The 9996-nt window shown below is 36.6% G+C and overlaps 1 non-coding gene across 1 annotated transcript; it reads right to left on the reverse strand.

Annotated features, from left to right (window-relative positions):
- Window positions 1–7542: 7542 nt before the first annotated feature.
- LOC117285012 lies at window positions 7543–7687 on the reverse strand. Its single transcript, XR_004516012.1, has one exon. It is a non-coding gene; the product is annotated as a U4 spliceosomal RNA (small nuclear RNA).
- Window positions 7688–9996: the final 2309 nt, after the last annotated feature.

Here is a 9996-nt window from a genome sequence, read left to right on the forward strand (position 1 = left end):
AACCCTAATGCTGCCATGAATGCTAACCCAGGTAGCTACATTATGAAACCAATCCTAACACTAAGCTCTAAATTCTAAACTTAAAACTAACATGAACCATCTAACCCATACTCCAATACACAGGTAGTGAAATTCCAACACTATTCCTAATACTAAATTTAAGCCAAAACCTATACTCAAACAAGCACTGCCCATTATATCTACATTACATTGCTCAAGTACCTGGAATTCAACACTATTCCTCACCCTCAAGAACATACTTGCCCTAACATCCACATTCACATTACAATGATCAGGTACCTGAACACCATTAATATTCGTAATGCCAAACCTAACACTAATTGTAAACCTAATGCAAAACCTCAACACTAATGCTAACCCTAAAGCCTAACACTAAGCCTAACCCTAAACCCTAACTCCTACCGCTAACCCTAAGCCTAACACGTTGCCCAAACACTCACCACAACAGTATCCCTAAAGCCTTAACCCTATCCCGAACTCAGCCCAAAGGCTAACCCAACCATGACCCTAAAAATAACACAGGTACACACATTCTGACACCACTCCCAATCCTAAAGCTAAAATTTACAGTAACACTAACCTTCGAAAACACACTGCAATACACAGGAAGTTAAATTCTGGGACAATTCCTAAACCTAAGTCTAATCTATGCCCTAATGTTAAATCTAACAGTATTCATCAGAGCTACACTGCAATGCTCTGGTATTTGGAGTGCAACACTATTCTTCACGGTCAGAAAAATCATTGCCCTAACTGTCATACTCACACTCAAATTAAAAGGTACTTCAATTCCATCCATGCCATTGTCCCCACAAAACATCCTAACCATAAACCAATCCATTAATTGCACAATCCAATACTGAGGTGCTTGAAATACTACAATATTCCTAAATCTGACACCAAATCTAGTTGAAATAGTGACTATGAAACCCACACTGAAACATACACCTAGATAAATTCCAAGACTAAGACTTTCCCCAAACTTAACTCTAAACCTACAACTACCTTAACCCTAATCTATGTACCTAGAATTGCACATCTCTTCTACCCATAATCCTACAATTTATGCTAGCAATAAACATTCAAACCACACTCCAGTACACTGGGAGTGAAATACTTACACTATGCCTAACACTAGGCCTAAACCAAAAACTAACACTAAAGCTAACACTACCCATCAGAGCTGCACTGCAATGCTCAGATACATGGAATCTCACAGTATACCTCAGGCTCATAGAAATCCCTGCCCTAACCTTCATTTACAAACTCAAATTATCAGGCACTTGAACTCCATCCATATCCCTTTCACCAAGCCTATCCCTAAACCTAACCACAAACACTATTTCCCAGTACCAATACAGCAGTACTTGAAATCCCACACTATTCATAAAGCTCAGGCCAAAGGTAATGCTGACACTAATTATGGAACCCAAAGTCCAATACCCAGTAACTGAAATTCAAAGCCTATCACTAACCTAACCTAACCCAAACCTAACCCTAACTATAGCAAGATCCCTAACCCAGGTGCTTACACTCCTAAATCATTCCCAAACCTAATTCTAAAATTAACAATAACACTAAACTCAAACCCATACTCTACTACATACATAGTAAAATTGTGACACTATGCCTAACCCTAAACTGAATCCTCACCCTCATCTTAAGCCAAGCTCCATAAATCCTAGCTAAACTGCAATGCTCAGGTACTTGGAATCAAACACTCTACCTCAGCCTCATAAAAATCCTGGCTCTAACCTGCAATCTCATACTCAAATTATCATGCAAGTGAGTTCCATCCATATCCAAGACACCATCCCTTACTCTAAGCCTTACTCCCAAGATCCCACATAGTGGTACTTGAAATCCTACATTGTTCCTAACCATAAGGCGAAATCGAATGCTGATATTAACTATGTGACTCACAATCCAATACACAGGAACTGAAATTCCTACACTCTCACTGAGCCCAAAATGAAGCCTAACCATAACCTGACCATGACTCATACCCAAGTACTCACATTCTTGAACCAATCCTAAAAAGAAACATAAAATTAACACTAACACTAACAATCTAACCCATGCTACAGCACATAGGGAGTGAAATTCTGAAACTATTCCTAACCCTAAAACTAAGCCTAACCCTACACTCATCACAAGCATTACCATTATGTTTGCAATGCTCAAGTACCTGCAATCCAATACTATTCCTCACGCTCATGAACATACTTGCCCTATCCTTCACATTCACCCTGCAATCATCAAGTAATTGAACTCCATCCATATTCATAATGCCTAACCTAACCCTAATACTAAACCTGAAGCAAAATCTCAATGCTAATGCTAACAATACAGGCTAACCCTAAGCCTAACCCGAAACCTAACACCTCACCCAAAACCTAATCCCAACAGTATCTGTAAAACCTTAAACCTATCCCTAACCCAGTCCAACAGCTACCCTAACCAAGACCCTAACTATATCCCAGTTTCATGCATTCTAACACCACTCCCAATGCTAAACCTAAAATTTACACTGACACTAATCTTCAAACCCATACTGCAACACAAGGAAGTGAAATTCCTGCACGATTCCCAACCCTAAGACTAATTCAAGCCCTAATGCTAACTCTAACAGTACTTATCAGAGCTACACTGCAATGCTCTGGTACTTAGAATCCAACACTATTCCTCACCCTCAGAAAAATCCTTTCCCTAAGTGTCATACTTACACTCCATTACAAGGTACTTCAATTTCTTCCATATCCTTATCCCCAAAACTAATCCTAACCCTAAACAAATCCCTTAATCCCACATTCCAATACTGAGGTGCTTGAAATACTACAGTATTCCTAACCCTAATACCAAATTTAATCATGATACAAACTATCAAAAGCACACTGCACCACACAGGTATTTAAATTCCAAGACTAAGACTTAGCCCAACCTTAACCCTTACTCTAAACCTACCTTAACTCTAACCTAGGTACCTGCAATCCCACACCACTGCTACCCATACTCCTGCAATTTACACTACCATTAAACATTCAACCCACACTCCAGTAAACTGGGAGTGAAATTCTTAAGATATACCTAACACAAGGCCGAGTCCTAAACTTAAAACTAACACTAAAGCTAACACTACCCATCTGAGCTGCACTATAATGCTCAGGTACTTGGAATACCACTGTATACCTCAGGCTCATACAAATCTCTGCCCTAACTTTCATTTACAAACTCAAATTATCAGGCACTTGAACTCCATCCATATCCCTTTCACCAAGCCTATCCCTAAACCTAACCACAAACACTATTCCTCAGTACCAATACAGCACTACTTGAAGTTCCACACTACTCATAAAGCTCAGGCCAAAGGTAATGCTGACACTAACTATGAAACCCACACTCCAATAACCAGAAAAAAAAATTCAAGGCTCTCACTCACCCCAACCCTAACCCAAACCCTAAGTACCATGAACTCTAACCCAGGCACTTACATTCCTAAATGATGCCAAAACCTAAACCTAAAATTAACATGAACACTATACTCAGACCCATACTCCACTACATAGGTAGTGAAATTCTGACTCTATGCCTAAACCTAAGCCAAATCCTAACCCTAAATTTAAGCCAAATTTTATGAATCCTTTCTAAACTGCAATGCTCATGTACTTGGAATCCCAAACTCTACCTCACCTTCAGGAACATACTGGCCCTAAACTGCAGTCTCACATGCAAATTATCATGTAATTGAGTTCCATCCATGTCACAGACCCCATACATCAACCCGATCTTTAACCAAAGCCTTAATTTCAAGTTCCAACACAGCAGTACTTGAAATCCAACACTATTCCTACACCAGAGGCCATATCAAATGCTGATATTAAATATGAGCTCCACACTACAATACACAGATACTGAAATTACTACACTCAATGACACCAAAAAGAAGCCTAAGTGTAACCCTACAAAGAACCCTAAACCAGGTACTTACATTCCTAAATCAATCATAAACCAACCCCTAAAATTAACATTAACAATAAGCATCTAACCAATACTGCATTACACAGGGAGTGAGATTCAAAAAACATTCCTAAGACTACACCTAAGCCTGAACGTACAATAATCCTAAGCACAAACAAGTATATATACACTACAGTGCTCACGTAGCTGGAATCAAACATGACTACTCACCCTAATGAACATAGTAGCCCAAATCTTCATACTCACAATGCAATGATCAGGCACAGGAACTCCATCCATATTAGTACTGCGGAACCTAATCCTAAATCTAAACTTGTCCCAAAAACCTCAACCCTAATGCTATCTCTAAAGGATAACACTAACCCTAACCTAAACCCTAATGAAAACCTTAAAGGCTAATCCTAAACCTAACAATAACCATAACCTAATGAAAACCCTAACCCTAACCCTCACAGTCACCCTAACCCAAATCCTAATCCTAATCCTAATTAAATATCCTAACCCTAACCCTAAAGCCTTACCCTAACCCCAAAATTTAACCCTAACCCTAACTCCCTAACTTCAATCCCCTAATATTATCCTTAATCCCAACCAAAACCTAAAGTCTAACTAACACATAAATGGTAACTCTAACCCTAATTCTGTTTTTCATTCTCAGAGTACAAAAATCAGGGAATTAAATTCTAACTACATATTTATCCTTATCCCTAACCCCAATCCTCACCCAAACCCTAACCCTCTAAACCAAAACCTAACTTTAACTTCCCCCTCCACCTTCCTCTACCCATAGCTCTAATGCTAAACCTTCCCTTACATCTACCCCTAACCTTGATCCTACCTCTAACCCTAACCCTTAATACTAATCCTCAAATGTTCCCCCTTTGTACCTTAAAATTTTCAGTACTCTTAATCCTATCCCTAACCCCAGCATGTACACTAACCCATCCTCCAGTACTAAAGTGAACTTCTACCCTATCCCAAAACCTAGTGTAACACACACACACACACACACACACACACACACCAACCATTAAGGTAATCCAAATCACCAGTAGATCACACAGCCAAACAGCATCCCATGCAAAAAATAAACCCAAACTGGTACACGAACCATAATATCAAAATAGAACCCTAAACTTCAATAGAAACTCAGCCCTAAACTATAAACACCAACTCTTATGCCAAAAAAGACCCAAACTTTGACCATAACCCTAAACCAAACACATATCTGAATATATCCCAGAATATCAACCTGAGCCAAATATTAACATGAAGCTAATGTTAATCTGAACCAAACACAAACAAATCCAAAATCAAACCCTAATGCAAGCCAGAACACAAATCCACAAACGTACTGGGACATGAACCCTGTAACTCTCATGACCAAAACAAACACAAATACATAAACAAATCTGAATACAAAACCAGAATGGAACCCAAACACAAAACTGAACATGTTATGGGACTTGAACTGTAATACAATCATAAATCTGAATCTGAGCATCAACCAGAACACAAAGGTCAAACTGAGTATCATGTAATTCACAAAAGTAACCTGCTGAAGATTAAAACTAGACCAATATATCTCATCATGAACTAGATTAAAATTGAAGTGGATCAAAGACCTAACTACTAAAACAGAAACATTGAACTTGGTGGAAGATAAATTAGTTAGAACTTTCCAAGACACTGGCATATGAAAAATCTTTATAAACAAATCCTCAGAAGCATGGGAACTGGTACAAAGAATCAACAACTGGGATCTCATCTTATTAAAAAGATTCTGCACTGCAAGAGAAACCAGCAATAGAGATAAGAGACAACCTACAATGTGGTAAAAATGTTACCAGCTGTTCCTCATACAAAGGTTTACTAAATAGAATATATAAAGAACTCAAAAAAATCAGGCCACCACCAAATATAAAGACCCAATTCAAAAATGGCCATCTGAAATGATCAGACATTTCTCAGACAAACAAGTAAAAGATGATAATAAATACATGAAAAAAAATGTTCAACAACACTGTTCATTCAAGAGATGTAGATGACAACAACACTGAGAATCCACCTCACCCCACAAAGAATGGCTAAAAGAAATTAACCAATAAATTTGCTGGTGGGATTGTGGAGAGATAGGAACCCTTCTCTATTGTTGGTGGGAGTGAAGACTGGTGCAACCACTGTGGAAAGCAATAAGGAGATACCTAAAAATAAACCTAGGATTAGAGGTCCCTTTGACCCAACTATCATTTCATTGGGTATCTTTCCAAAAGAATTAAAAGAATCATACCACAGCAATTAAGTGCACTCATGTCTATAGCAGCACATTTTGTAATAGCTAAAACTTAGAAACAGCCCAATTGCCCATCAACTGGAGACTGGAGAAAGAAGATGTTGTTTTTCCATAAAATAGAGTACTACTCATCCATAAAGAAGGATAAACTAGAGACATTAATAGCTAAATGGATGAATATTGAGGCTATACTCTTATGTGAAATAAATAGGACATACATGTGTAAATACTATATAGTTTTTCTGGTGTGAAAAACAAAGTGTAAATAGGATTCAAATTTTACAATTGATAATGTGAAATAGGACGAAAAGGGCTAAAGGAGTAGGGGAGGTGAGAAGGGTAGGGGAAAGGAAAAAAGGGAAAAGAAAAAAATACAAGAAAAGGAAAAAATGGTAACAAAGACTTTGTAAATATGGAAGGGTGGACGGGGTGAAGGGAGGGCAGGAATTTGGGGAAAAATAAGAACAAAGATACGTCATGTAAAGGTACAAGATCCCACTGATGAATGTAACTGTGCTATACAACAAAAAAGTACCAATAAACAGTGAAAAAAATTTAATACACAAAAGTAATTATCAATTATCTTGATATATCAATGATGCATCAATTATATATATATATATAAATTGTGTATCCATTGCATATCAATTATGTAAAATTAATAGATTATGTATTACCAATATTCCTCATTTATTGGCCAGGTTCTGTTCCTGTGACTGTCAGTAAATGAATTGTTCAATAGATTAGAAATTGAATATAGTATGTACAGTGCAACATTCAGAACAAAGAAAGGGTTAAAGGAAAATCCAATTTGATGACACTTTCCATCGCACAACTCATATATATCACTGTGATATATAGAATAAAAACTACATTTCTGTACCATACAGTACAACTAACACATTTTAAAGTACTGTATAAAAAACATGTACTGCACCCCCCAAAAAAACATTGAAGCTCTAAAAACAAGTGGCAGAGAACTGTGTAAAGAAAAAGATGGATTATAAGTCCCAGTGGCAGATCATAAATTCAGTGTACCTCAGTCATAAGTCCAGTCATTCAAGTAATTAAATGACAAATATCTGTATATGCAAATATATTTCACCTTGCAACTATATATCATGTATATTGATATTTTGAATTATATTTAATTGATATATATGTAAATTTTTATATACTATTTATGTGAATCAGTATAGAAATCATTTTGATAACCCTAAGAAAAGTGAAATTTGTACTCTCTGACTGATATGTTTGAACATCAGTAAAACAAGCCAAATACCGGATTGTTCCTTGAAAAACATATATTGAAAAATAAAAAAATTTGTTTTCAATTAGCAATAATCGCGCCTCGGATAAACCTCATTGGCTATGATACTGCCACTGCGCAAAGCTTTAAATTTGTTTTCAAAACACAGAAATAACCCTCAATGTCAAAAACTAATAATTCAACAAAAAATGGAAAATTTCTGAACCAGATAATATCAGACCATACCAAAGCCATGACCAAAAACTTCAAAGTACAATAATCAATACTGTTTCTGCAGATAGAGCATTATCTCACTGAAAAAAATGAGTAAATAATCCCACTAATGACAGTTTTCAAAAAAAAATATCTGAGAATGATCATAACAAAAATGTAAACATGCCCTATAACAAAAACTGTAGTGCTCTAAATAACAGAGAGAAAATGAAGACACTAAAAAATAGACCCTCCTTGCTCCTGGATAGGCACAGCCAGTGAATATAGTCAAAATGTTCATATTCCCAGAGATGACAGATGCTTTTAATGCAATTCCCATCCAACTACTTGCAGTATTACTTACAAAACTATAGAGCACGCTGCCACAATTCATAAGAAATCAGAAAAGAGTAGCCAAAGAATCCTGAGCATAAGAGCAAAGCAGGATGATTCATTATTCAAGATTTAAAGTTACGTTGTAAACTTACAGTGATAAATATATCATGGCATTGGCACAAAAACATACATGTGGATTGCAATAGAAGTCAGAATGAACAAACCCAGGTGCCTTTAACCACTTGACTTTGGACAAAGGGTCAAGCAACATACAATGGAGAAAGCAGCTTCAAAAATTGTCTTGAAAATGCTCGTGATCCTAGTACAGAAAACAAAATCCAGACCCAATTCTCACACATTCTCTACAAAAACCAAGTCAAAATGGACAAAAAAACTAGATATTAAACCAGAAACACAGAATAGCATGGAAAATAAAATAAGTAGAGCCCTTGAAGACATGAACAGGAACAAGGACTTTCTGAATAACTCAATTGCACAAGAAATAATATCAACAATCAACACATGACATTATGTCAAATTAAGATGTTTTACAGCAAAGGAAACACCATACAGACTGAAGAGAACATCTCCAGAGGGGGAAAAACTTTGTCAGCTATTCCCTGGACAGAGGATTAATATCTAAAATATATTTCAAAAACTCAAAAATGTTAGACCCACCAAATAAAGACCAAATTTTAAAAAAATAAGTACTCATTTATGGCCACAAAATGTAGAAAGAATATGTTCAATATCTTTGTCCATTAGAGAAATTCAAATCAAAGCCCCATTTAAAATGGAACTCATTCCAGTAAGCATGTGTAAGAACATAAAAAGTAATGCAGGTGGGGTTGAGGGGGAAAAGGAACCATTCTGCAAAGTTTATTGCAATAAGAAATAGTACAAACACTCTGGAGAGTCCCCCACCAAATTAAAATCAGAGATCCAAGTATAACTATTTTGGGTATTTTCACTAAAGATTTAATGACATCTTACAGAGATACATGCTTTCACTGTTTGTAACAGAGTAATTCATAATATCTAAATTTTGGAAACAACCTATATATCCACCAAAAGATAAATATATTTAAAAATCTGGTATATATACAAAATGGAGTACTACTCACCATAAAGAGAGACAAAATGCACTTAGGAGGTTGAGGCAGTAAGATTACTGTGAGATAGAGGTCAGCCTGGTTATCCCAGCCAGATACAAACCTAAACTATGGCAAAAACAAAACAACAACAAAACAGAAATATTTGATTCATTTGTGGGAAAATGAGTGCATCCTGAGACTATCATGCTAAGTGAAATGAACTACACTCAAAGGGTTAAATATTGAATAGTTTCCTTTTTAGGAAAAACTAAAAATATTCATAATTTAAATGCTACGTCAAAGAAAAGTGAAATGAAAAAGGGATGTATATTTTCAGAATGTAAGAAGGGGATCTAGGTTTTAAAAGAAAAGACTGGTTCTACCACCAGCTTCACAAGTGCAAGGTCCTTATTTTGATCAGCAGCACCAAAAAAAAGTGGGGGAGTAAGACTGGGCAGAGAAAGGAAAGTAAAAGTGATTAACATGTAATATGTATATGTACAAATTCCACAAGATAATTATAATTATTATGAATCATAAGTGTATACCAATTAAAGCAACAACAAAGAAGACTTTGGCCAAGATTACAATATAGGGTTAAATTTGCCTATCAACAAATCCAGGAATCAAGTAGGGAGCAGTTCAGGGTCCAAGGACCTCACAAGCATGAGGGTGCAGGCATGCATGGCATTGGGCCACATAAACCAGTGAGCACTCACATGAGCAGCATTGGCTCAGAGACTTCATATCCAGGTCAAGGGGAAGATGAGGCACTTGGAGTAGATTTCAAAGTAGTGTCCAGGGGCCTGCAC

This window comes from Fukomys damarensis, unplaced genomic scaffold (genome assembly GCF_012274545.1).
Source record: "Fukomys damarensis isolate Sample0158 unplaced genomic scaffold, DMR_v1.0_HiC HiC_scaffold_73952, whole genome shotgun sequence".
NCBI classification, from domain to species: domain Eukaryota; kingdom Metazoa; phylum Chordata; class Mammalia; order Rodentia; family Bathyergidae; genus Fukomys; species Fukomys damarensis.